Below are 11,950 nucleotides of genomic sequence, written 5' to 3'. Positions count from 1 at the left end.
AGCATTTTTAAAGAATTCTATGAGAATATAAGGCAGAATTTTTTACAAGGCAATTTAAATAAAGAGATAGATGTAGAATACAATAAACATTAGCTACAATTTAAAATGGTTGAGCCAGTGTTCCAAATCTAAATTACTTCTAAAGCATAATGAAAGACATTAAGCTATCAATCACAGTTCATATTTTAAAATAGTTGATTATTATGACATAAAATCTAGAACTGATTAAAATAATCATATATTATGAAAATATGATTAATTTCAGGAATGAAAAGAGGGTTAATTTCATTATCCTTCCTGAATACAATGGAAAAATCCCATTATAATCTTTATACACACTGAAAAAGTATTCAAGAAAATCTAACATGCACTTATGATTACAAAGAAATAGTAACAAATCTGGATATAAAAATAAATTTTTTATTTAATAGAAAATATCTATCAGAAATCTATCAAAAACTTCAAATGTAATGGTGAAAAATTAGATACATTTAAATTATAGTCAGACTAGATAAGAATGATGTTACTATTCAGTATCATCCTAGAAGAATTATTTTAATTGGTTTTATATTTTTAGAGCAGTTTAAGGTTCACAGAAAAATTGAGGGGAACTTGGAAGTATTTTGATAAAAAACACATACATTATATCTATTGGAAAGGAAGATTTGTAATTGTCATTAAATACATCATGTAAGTTGATGTGTAAACTCCATAAGAACAAGGACTATTCTGTCCTCAGAGGCTAGAAATTGCATTGCATATAGCAATACTTAAAACATAAGTGTTAAAGTGACCATACAAGGGGCGCCTGGGTGGCGCAGTCGGTTAAGCGTCCGACTTCAGCCAGGTCACGATCTCGCGGTCCGTGAGTTCGAGCCCCGCGTCAGGCTCTGGGCTGATGGCTCGGAGCCTGGAGCCTGTTTCGGATTCTGTGTCTCCCTCTCTCTCTGCCCCTCCCCCGTTCATGCTCTGTCTCTCTCTGTCCCAAAAATAAATAAACGTTGAAAAAAAAAAATAAAAATAAAGTGACCATACAAAATAATGATGTGTAAATGTTGATAGCTTTTCTAAGCAACATAGAAGAAATTCAAATGAAGAAAAAAAACAAACTTATGAAAAATCTAGGAATAGAACATAAATGTGTAGGGTCCAGGGGGTCCTGGGTGGCTCATTCAATTGAGAGTCTAACTGTGGATTTTGGCTTAGGTAAATGATCCCGGGTCGTGAGACTGGGCCCTCAGCTGGGCTCCATGCTGAGCATGCAGCCTGCTTGGGATTCTCTCTCTCCCTCTCCCTCTGCCCCTCCCCCACTCACTCACATGCACGTACTCTCTCTCTCAAATAAGAAAAAAAAAATTAAATTAAATAAGAGTGTAGGGCCCATGTAAAGATAATGCTGACACTTTCGTTAAGGACCTATAAGACAACTTGACAATAAATTAGAACATTTTATATTCTGGAATAGGAAATCTTTGTAAACATAAAGATGTGAATACTACTAAAACCAATGTTAAACTTTAAACAAAATAAAAAGACAAATGACAGACTCTAAGAAAATACTTGAAATATGCAAAATGCATTAGTAGCAGAATATATAGTTAAAGAATTTGCAAAAACACATTAACAGACATGGATAGTTCACCAATAAATAACTTATAAGTATTCAGAAATATAATAAAACCTTGACTGTAACTTGTCTGCAAATATTCTGCAAGACAAGCAAACATCTGTAATACATTTTAACTTGATAAATGAGCAATGTCTTACAATACAATCAGTACGTGTTGCCAAACATCACATGATCACAACTGAGCCAATGGTTCTTGAAATTTGCTTTGATATACAAGTGCTTTGAATTCCAAGCATGTTTCTGGAATGAATTATGCTTGCAAACCAAGGTTTTATAGTACTGTCAAATCGAAAGGTAGTAATAAAAGTAAGCAAATGTAAATTAAAATGACAGTGGATATAATGTTTCACAATTTAGATGGGCAACAATTATTTGAAACTTTGTTATATTAAGATGCTTTGCAGGTGAAATTTTGGTAAGAAAGTTCCAGCATGGAACCAACAGGTAAATATGTCAGATGTCATGCATTAAAGGTAAGAAGAACGTTAAAAAAAAAAAAAAAAAAAAAACTGAGAAAAACAATGGCAAACAGCATGCATGGACCAGAAGGATAGCTGGGTAGAGGTGGAAATGTGGTGGAGGAATGGCCATATATGCCTATAAAAGTGAAAATGGACAAAACTAAAAACTGAACACAATAGAAAAAAAAAGAAAAAAGGGTACAGTGAACAAAATTCATTTTTTTCCTAAATAGAAAATCCCTTGCACTTTCCGAAGAAGTATTATGTATAATTAATATGGTTTAAGTGAAAAATGATAATATGCCATCAGAACACAGGGAAAAATAGCCTTCCTTTTCTGGATATTATCAACATGGCATAACAGAAGTAAAAATTGACCTAAACCTGAAGGGGAGAATCTCAGGCTAAGGATGAGCAAGTATGAAGCCCAAAGAGAGATAACATGATAATGGCCATATAGAGATTAGGAATCACTAACGTGAGACCAATGCCTAGGGTAGATTTATGAAAGATAATTAATACAAATTATGGATGTTTAGGCTGAGAAATAACAAACATTTTGAAAACATATAAAATGCTAATGTTTTTATATCATAAAAAATAGATACATAGCATACACACACACACACATTCACACATACACAACTGAAAACATACTCTGTTGTAAAAAAAAAAAAAAAAAAAAAGAAAGTTTTCCCAAGAATCTGTTTATAAAAAAGACAAAGAAAGGGAGAGAGGAAGAAGAGCGTAAATGAGAACTTGAAAGAATAAGATCCAAATACAAGTACTTATGTCACAAAGCAATAACTAGGTGGATCAGGGCACTGACAGCATTCTCCACATCATCTGGCATTTAATACACACTATTAAGTGTCGATCTCCCATTTTTACGTATGGGAACTCCAATGAACTTTGCCCAGGTACTATTCGCACAGCTCTAATGACCAGCATTCTTAATGGATTGGATTATCTCCACTTTCTTTAGGGCAAGTGGAAATATTTAAAGTCACATTTACTTGGGAATTTTGGCACATTATTTGCATAAACATTAACCTTACTGCTGACACTACTATTATAGTTAATATTTTTTTATTGAAGATGAGCTGTGACAATAAGGAAATGTGGAGATCCTTTATAGTAATACATTATTCTTTCCATCTAAAAGAAAGCAAAAAAATAGTGCTGTTATCAAGCACAGTGAACACTGTTATTTGAGCAATCCACTTGCTGGCTGTTAATCGTCCGTGACAAGACTTAATACTTGACTAGAGACCTGTGTTGTTTGACACATAAGCCGTCATCTCTAGAATAGGGGCACGGCATGAAGGAACACTTATGGTTGAATGAGACAATGCAATCTAAATTTAGGAGCGTTGTAGACTGGATAGAGGATGGGCGGAGAAAGGGACAGAGAAAATGCTGCACAGTACAGAAATTTAATCTGGCGTGATGAGGTAAAGCAAAGGCAACAGTTAGGCTTCCAAATACTAGGAAGAGCAGGAATCCTGTATACAAACTCTGAAAGCGTACCATCCTCATGATTGAACACCATCTCTAAGATGAAAGATATTTGTTCTCTGTGTGTACTAGACAATGGGAAATCTGGGTCTTCAGCTGATAAACCCCAAGATTCGCCAGAGCTGAATCCTGTCCTTGTCCTTGGTTAATACCAGGAGAAAGGGAAACAGTAGAGTTGCCTTTATAATTCCTCTCTGGAAGCATTTACTGTTGTTTTAGATTTAGTTAGCTTTTTTTTTTTAATTTGTTCTAGTCATCTCTCTAAAAGTCTCAAAACCAGTTCCATCTTCATGCTGCCAAATATTTTATAAATATTAACCTGAAATTATTATTTCTTAATGTGACCTGGAAAACAGAAAGAAGCTATGTGATCATTTGTAGGACTTACTTTTCAATATCTAGTATTTAAGCAATTGGATAGCTATCCTTAACTTTAGCCTTTGTAAACTTGTAGCCTTTGAAAACTGAGACAATTTTCCTTCTTTCCCAGACTCTTAGAGAAGAGAATAGACTGACTTTCTGCTCATAAAACACCTCAGACTTTATAATTTATAATCTGCTGCTTCCTGCTCCCAGCTTTGTGCAAAAGAGTGGGAAAGGCAAGGTCTTTTCCAAGGTGCAATTTTAACTCACCACACCCTGGTAAAAATTAGGCTTGAAATTCTGTTTACGTTCTTTACATTTTATGAATTCTTCTCATCTTTTTCAATCTTTATTTTTGTACATAAATTCACAACACAAACGCTCCATTTGTTCACTAACGAATTCAGTCTTCTCACCACTTTATCTCTTGTTTGCTCTGACAACAGCAAACTTTCTTTCTTCCTTTCTTTCTTTCTTTCTTTCTTTCTTTCTTTCTTTCTTTCTTTCTTTCTTCTTTCTCTTTCTCTTCATTTCTTTGTTTTTTTATTGTTAATCATATTTCTCTTTTAAACGATATTTGGAGATTTTTTATTTTCTCTATTTTGAGATAGTATCACACTAAAATGGAAGTCACCTTGCTTGGATTATTATTTATAAATGCCAAAAGATGAAGGCTGGACGTTGGAGAGGAAAGGCCAATTCTCTCATTTAACTAGTTTTCCCAGAAAGAGATCTTGACACTAGTAAAAGTTTCTGAATATTAGGGAATATAAAATCTCTGATTTTTCTTAAGTCTCAGAACATATTTATTTATGTTTATTTATCAGTTTTAGGGCAATTCACATGTAAATTCTTGATAATGTGATAATTCTCAATGTTCTTTTCAAAAATTAAAGTATAACAATTTTTAGAATCAAATTGATAATATCCATTAAGCATCATAGATATTTAGGGAGGATACAAAACAAACTCTGTCTCTCTGAGTTTAAAATTTAGTTACAGAAACAATGTGTGGATACAATACAGAGGAATTCATAATACTAGGCAGTAAATAATAAATACCAAATGAATTTTATGGGTTAAAAGTTATTTAAGGGAACAAATTTTCTTAATAGGGGAACTTAACCTGCATGTGGAAAGACAAAAACTTACTATGACACTACTGGTCAGCAACTGACCACTCTGGTGAAAAAGTGATGTTTGGCTCATACTACTTGGATATAGAAGTATGGGAGAAATTTGAGGGTCATCTTAGGAGTGCTGTCTCCTGGTATTGCTGTCCTTGTTTTATTTGTACAGAGTAGAGACAGGAGATTTACTCTAGTGACTGAATGCAGAATTAATAAGAAGAGGGGGACTGACTGCAGTAAACCAGTTAAAAGTTACTGCGGTAATTTCTGTGAAACGATAAAGGTCAAAATTAAAGTGGTGGCAGGTGGAAATGTGGTCGAAATTTGCCAGACTTTGGGCATTTCTTGGATATAAATGGCCACTTTCATCAAAGGAAAATGTAAATGTGGAAATAAGTAAAATCCCAATCAGGTTTAGTTTCTTCTTTCTGCCCTTTCTATGTAGCAGACACTATTTTGAATATGAAAATATATAAAATTGTGAACGAAGTCTCTTTTTTGAATAGAGAAAATCAGAATGTTTGGGACAAAATGAACATTTCTGGAAAAGAAACAATTATATCTGATCATAGTATGTGGTAGGTTATTAGGCACTTGGTGAATATGTATTAAACATCATATGTGTAAGCATGTGGATACGACAAGACATGGCACATATCATATGCCAACACTGTCATACCAACCATATATGACACATATACACATATGATGTAGGATTTATATTAATTTTGAGGGATCGGTACATACAAATCCACCTAGTATGATGATTTTATTTTAGAAGAAGTAGGTCACTGGTAATTTAGAGCTTTATGCTTTAATGATAGACTATAGCCTATTGATGGGTGGAAGTGTTGAATCACTCTATTGTACACCTGAATAGTATAATACCGCACGTAAACTATACCGGAAATCAAATAAAATAAAACATAAAGAAAACAAAGAAAAAAGAAAAAAAACTATAGCCTTTTGGGAGCAAAGGCTGAATTTCTATTAATGCGATAATCTGAGAATTCAATAATTCAAGTTTTGCATGGCTCACGTTGATCTTAGTCAAGTTCAAAATTCTTATTTCAAATAAACTCATTAGAGCCTTACAATTTAAATGCTAAAGAAAGAAGGGGGTTCTTTATAAGTGTACCCACTATGCCCCCATGCTGTACCAGCCGTACAATTATTTTCAAATTAAATTCTCTCAACAACCTCGAAGACTAGATTTTAATTAACATAGTCATAATTCGCAATGATTAATCATTTACTCCTAGCTACTATAGCACAAGGCACCATTGTATCTAGGGTTTTTTTTTTTTTTTTAGATAAAACTACTAACAATCATTTTAATGTGTAACTTTCTGCTTTTAAATGCACACAAATGCCATTTATATACATAAAAAATATTTTTCCCAAATGGTGTTTCAGTGATAAAATGCTAAATGCTACTGCAGAAACAAACAATCACAGAACTGGACAAATATACATGTCTCATGTATGTTCCATATGCAACAAAAGCCAGCAAAGGAGCTCTGGTCATTGTTAAGTCAGAGACCTGGGCTGAGGACTCTGCCTTGACATGTTCTCAAGTTTACTGCACTGGAAGGAATAACATACAATTAACCACTGGATTTGAAGGCTTTCGTTTAGAAAAAAGATGCATTACTGTAGCCAAAGCAAGTCACACAACCACATCAAACTTGGAAGGAAAACTGTATCTGAAGAACCCTAAGGAACACAACAAAGATGTGTAAGAGAATTTTTCTTTTTTTTTTATTCAAAAAGTCTTTTTTTTTAATGCTTATTTATTGTTGATAGAGAGAGAGACAGAGCATGAGTAGAGGAGGGGAGAGAGAGACGAAGACACAGAACCTGAAGCAGGCTCCAGGCTCTTAGCTGTCAGCGCAGAGCCCGACATGGGGCTCAAACCCAGGAACCGTGAGATCATGACCTGAGCCAAAGTTGGACATTCAACCGACTGAGCCACCCAGGAGCCCCAAGATATGTAAGATAATTCTTCAACTTGACCTAAAAATGTTTGTGTGTGGGAGTGGCTAAAAATAATTTGCAGTAACATAAATTTAACATTATAAAAATATTTGAAAACATTGTATTATATAAAAAAACAAAATTTCTATATTTTCTGGCTAGTGGTGTAATAGTAAACAGTTTGTGATCAGTCTGAGCAACATACTTTATCTAATGAATCTGTTTCTCTTCTCAAAAATCTGTAATATTTTTTATTGGAAAAATAAAGATGAATCAGATTCTACCTTTGGCCCAATATTTGGCAAAAAGACCCAAAATCTCTTCCAAATGACTACAAATCACAGTGAGGTAGTTGGATTATTTATAAAGAATAAGTTCTGAAAATCATACATTGAGATATTTAAATACGCTTTTCTAAATAATCCCCAAATGAGCAATGTTAAGTTGCCTGAGTTTTATAAGAAAATCTTCTGTATGACTTGATAAATACTTCCTTCAAGTGTACCAGAATTTCAAGTTGTCGTTTTTATGGATGCATTTAACCACTGTTTATGTACTGACCTCATTTTCTCAATAACTTCAAGCCTGTGAACACTACTTCCTTTCCAGAAGTAATTTTACTTCAAGTCTGTGGGGAAAGGTTAGCACAATCAAAATGAATATATTACTTTAAATTTTATATCCCTTTAGCTCCCTGATTCACTGTATCTATCTTTTAAGCTCTTGGCCTTTTGACATCCCTAGACACAAATTCAAATAATGTGAAAAGTATATTACGTTGTAATTTGTGTGAAATATAGAAAAATGTCAAGGTTTTCATGGAAATGAATAAAAGTTCTGAACAAGTAAGGTGGCTATAATTTTTGAGACACAAAAATCTTTTTCTAAGTCATTGGGAAAGAAAGCTAGACAAATCAAATTATTATATATATGAGAAGGAGAAGGAGAGAAAGAAAGTTTTGCGGTTTAAATCACCTTGTGAACTTATAGTATTATACAGAGCTAAATATTAACTCATTGTAAGATTTTATTTAATCTGCATATTAAATATAGAGCCTTAATAAAATAAATGGAAAAGCAGATTTACATCCATTGAGCACCTACTGTCTTTTAGACATGATGGTAGGCATATGGACAGGTAGGGAAGAGGTAAGATAGCTGATAGACAGGTGCTGCATATATACACACACACCTGTATAATATACATAATATAATATGTATATAAATATTATATGTATATAAATTCATATATACAAACTTGGGTGCTGTACATTACACCTGTGCTTGAATTTTCTTATTTATAAAATGAGGGCACTAACATCTACCTCACTGACTTACTATGAGGATTAAGTAAGGTAATTGTCAACATGCAAATACTCTCCTCCTGCGTCTATTAAATGTCCCGTTTTATGGTCATTTTTTGTTCATTCATTCAGCATCTTATTTTATTTTTTAACACATGTCAGTTTCCAAGTACCATGCAGACACTGGGGATTCTTTGTGTAATAAAACACATTCAAAGTAACTGCCCTTGTGGAACTCATATTTTGTTAACTCTGTACACTTAAAAAGAAAAAAATCATTTATGAAACTTTTGATTTCCTGATTTTTACTCCACACTTTTGGTGACTAATTCTTTGAAGGTAATGTCTAAATAAATGACCCTTCCTTTGCTGTTTCAATGAAATAATTACCCTATTTACCTTCTGCCTTTCATAATCTTATACTTATAACCTCATTTTAATATTTTAATATTGAGTAGTGCCCAAGCATCCAAAAAAGATATTGTAAAAAAAAAAAAAAATACAGAAAAGGGAAGTTCCTACATTTGTCCACAGTTTTGTTCTCTTATTGTTCAATACAGCCAGTTTTCCATCGGTTATCTTTGATATCCCCTAGACATAGCCTCTGACTGTGGTTCTTTTTAAATCCTAAAAGTTGGGGCACCTGGGTGGCTCTGTTGGTTAAGCATCTGACTCTTGATTTTGGCTCAGATCATGAGCTTTCAGTTCATGAGTTCAAGCCCCGCATAGGGTTTCATGCTGACAGTGCAGAGCCTTCTTGGGACTCCCTGTTTCCCTCGCCTTCTGCCCCTTGCCTGCTTGTACTCTCTTTCTCTCTCAAAAAGAAAGAGAGGGAGAAAGAAAGAAGAAAGAAGAAAGAAAGAAAGAAAGAAAGAAAGAAAGAAAGAAAGAAAGAAAGAAAAAGAAATCCTAAAAGCTACCATTATGCTTAGGAATCAAATAGCAAAACACAATTCACTGTTGTCTTTACAAAAAGAAATTAATTTCCAAATATTCCAGGAAAAAAATCCGTGTTTTCACTACTCGATTTTGAATTAATGAGCCAAAGGCCTACAATTCTAGAATAGAAGTTTGAGGCCAGAAGTTATAATGGGGGCCAATGGCTAGCCTCTGTATTTGTCATCCTTTTTTTCTACTTTAACTCAAATACCCCATTGCCAATATTGTTAAAATAACTATTTTTCATAGGATAAGGTTGAACACTATATACAGGGGGTTACAAAAGCCAACAACATAGAAGGTTACTCTATAACTCTAAATCTGATCATATTTCCTTTCTTATTGCAACAAGTTGCTACTCCAGCTGTTCATATTAAAGCTTATCTAGTGAGTCTTAATCTTAACCTTCCTCAGAACAGTAATTTGAACTTTTGAATATCATATGAGAATATTGCTAGCAAAATTATTGCAACGGATGAAGTTCTTTTTTTACTATTTTTTTAAAAGTTTATTTATTTATGGTGAGAAAGAGGGAAGGGCAGAGATTGAGTGGGGGAGGGGCAGAGAAAGGGAGAGAGAATCCCAAGCAGACTCTATGTTGTCAGCACAGAGCCCAAAGTGGGGCTAGATCTCCCAAACTGTGAGATCATGACCTAAGCCAAAGCCAAGAGTCAGTCATTTAACAGACTGTGCCACCCAGGCACCCCTCAATGGACGATGTTCTAATCTTTAGTAGTCTTGATAATGATTTCGATATTTATTGGACCCTAGATTTTTCAGAGTCACATATTTAGACAGAAATCATTTTGCACTTCTTCTCATGTCATTCTTGTGAGAGGCAGAAATTGAGTCATAAAATGTCCAGGTAAGAAAACCAAAGTTTATAGAACCTGATCATCAAATAATCATATTTAGTTAAATGTTAAATTTGAAGAAAATCTCAGGTTCTGAGACCCTCACTGGAAGAGTCAGTCAATTAGTACAGATTCACAGTTTATTCTTCTCAGGCAGAGTTTCAGTTGTCCTTGGGCTTTCCTGTTTACAAATTATTACTAGTTAGTCTTCAGGATATATATCAATTGATGCTGACTCTTATTAATTTCCTCTCCTACCCTTCCTTGTCTCCAGGAAATCATATTGCTTCTGATTCCTCAAGCTCATCCAGCAGTGTCAGGCTTTCGAGTTTTTCTCATTAGCTCTCACTGCTCAGTTCTCTCTCTTTGTAGGGCAAACAACTTTTCCTCCTTCACCCTGAGCTCAAATGTGCTTTTTTTCCCCTAGGAAATATTGCCATGATCCCAAAGATGCTCCTCAAAGTTCCCAAAGCATCTGTGGGTTAAAGCACCCGTCATCAAAGCATAAATATGTTTATAGAGAATCATATGTCAAAATTCTTGTTTCAACCACTATGTTACAACTTACTCAGAGGAAGATTCTGTGTCTCATTCATTGCTACAATCTTAGCATCAAATTTAATCCCCAACAGGCATGAAATAAATGTTAACATGACTGTTTTGGTGTAGGGATACACCAACACATTTATTCAGATAATCTCTAATAAATAATTACAGAATACCTACCAGGTACCAGGTGCTATTTTGGATAAAAGACTACACACTTTACAAGCAAATAAAATAGTTCAAAATTGCTATGAGGAGGTAAGCTTAAGTCACAAGTAAGAGGTATTTCTGAATCAGTTTTGGAATTCAGGGAAGGCTTTGACAAGAAGGTGATACTGAATCTAAGGTCCAAAGTGTGATATATTCCACGATCCCTTCCTTTTCAGAAATCCTGGAGCCGGATGTGTTTCCAACTTCAGAATTTTTTACATTTTAGTAAGGTAAATATGGTGATTATATAGTAGGTCATGTAATATCCCTAATGGGGAATGGTAGCACTCCAGTATTAATATATTTCTATTTCAGCAGAGAAATGGAAATGTTCACTTTAATTAGTAAATAATAACATCACATTAGTTCAAGTCAGATCTTGTTTCCAAATAAGCACAAGTCAGGTTAGGTCCAAGTTTCTTGCCAAATAAATTCCAAAACTCTTCTTGTTACCAGAGCTTTTTGGGTTTTGAAATAGGAAACAGATGATCTTGAACCTAAAATAAGAGCAAACATTTACTGGGTTCTTACATTTTGTTGGGCAAGGTTACTGTATATGCTTATGATTAAATCATTATTACAGCCCTGTAATGGATGTACTATTTTATGAGGCAGAGAGAGATTAAGTTCACTGAGAGACTTAAAATCACATAGCTGAGTGACTGAATCAGATTTAAAAGAAGGCAGTCTGGTGCTCGAGGCCATGTCTTTAACCACACACTGAAATGTCTTTCTGTAAGCTATGTAAATAAAGACAGTTGACAGCAGGATAGCAGGAAAAGGGAATACAATTTCTAAGTTTAACCTTAAAAATTAAAAAAGGAAAACATGCAACTGCACTGAATTGTCATGAAAATAACAGAGAAAATTCAACATGAACAAACTCTAGATATTGACACTTCAGAGGTGTTCTGAAGACAAGCTTCATCAGCATCACCTGGGAGCTTGTTAGAAATTCAAAACCTTGGGACATTTGGTGGCTCAGCGTTTGACTTCGGCTCAGGTCATGATCTCACAG

This window comes from Puma concolor, chromosome B1, assembly GCF_028749965.1.
Source record: "Puma concolor isolate L17-30 chromosome B1, mPumCon1.1.hap2, whole genome shotgun sequence".
Lineage (NCBI taxonomy): Eukaryota > Metazoa > Chordata > Mammalia > Carnivora > Felidae > Puma > Puma concolor.
The sequence above is the reverse complement of the archived record's forward strand: the minus strand, read 5'-3'. Positions refer to the sequence as shown.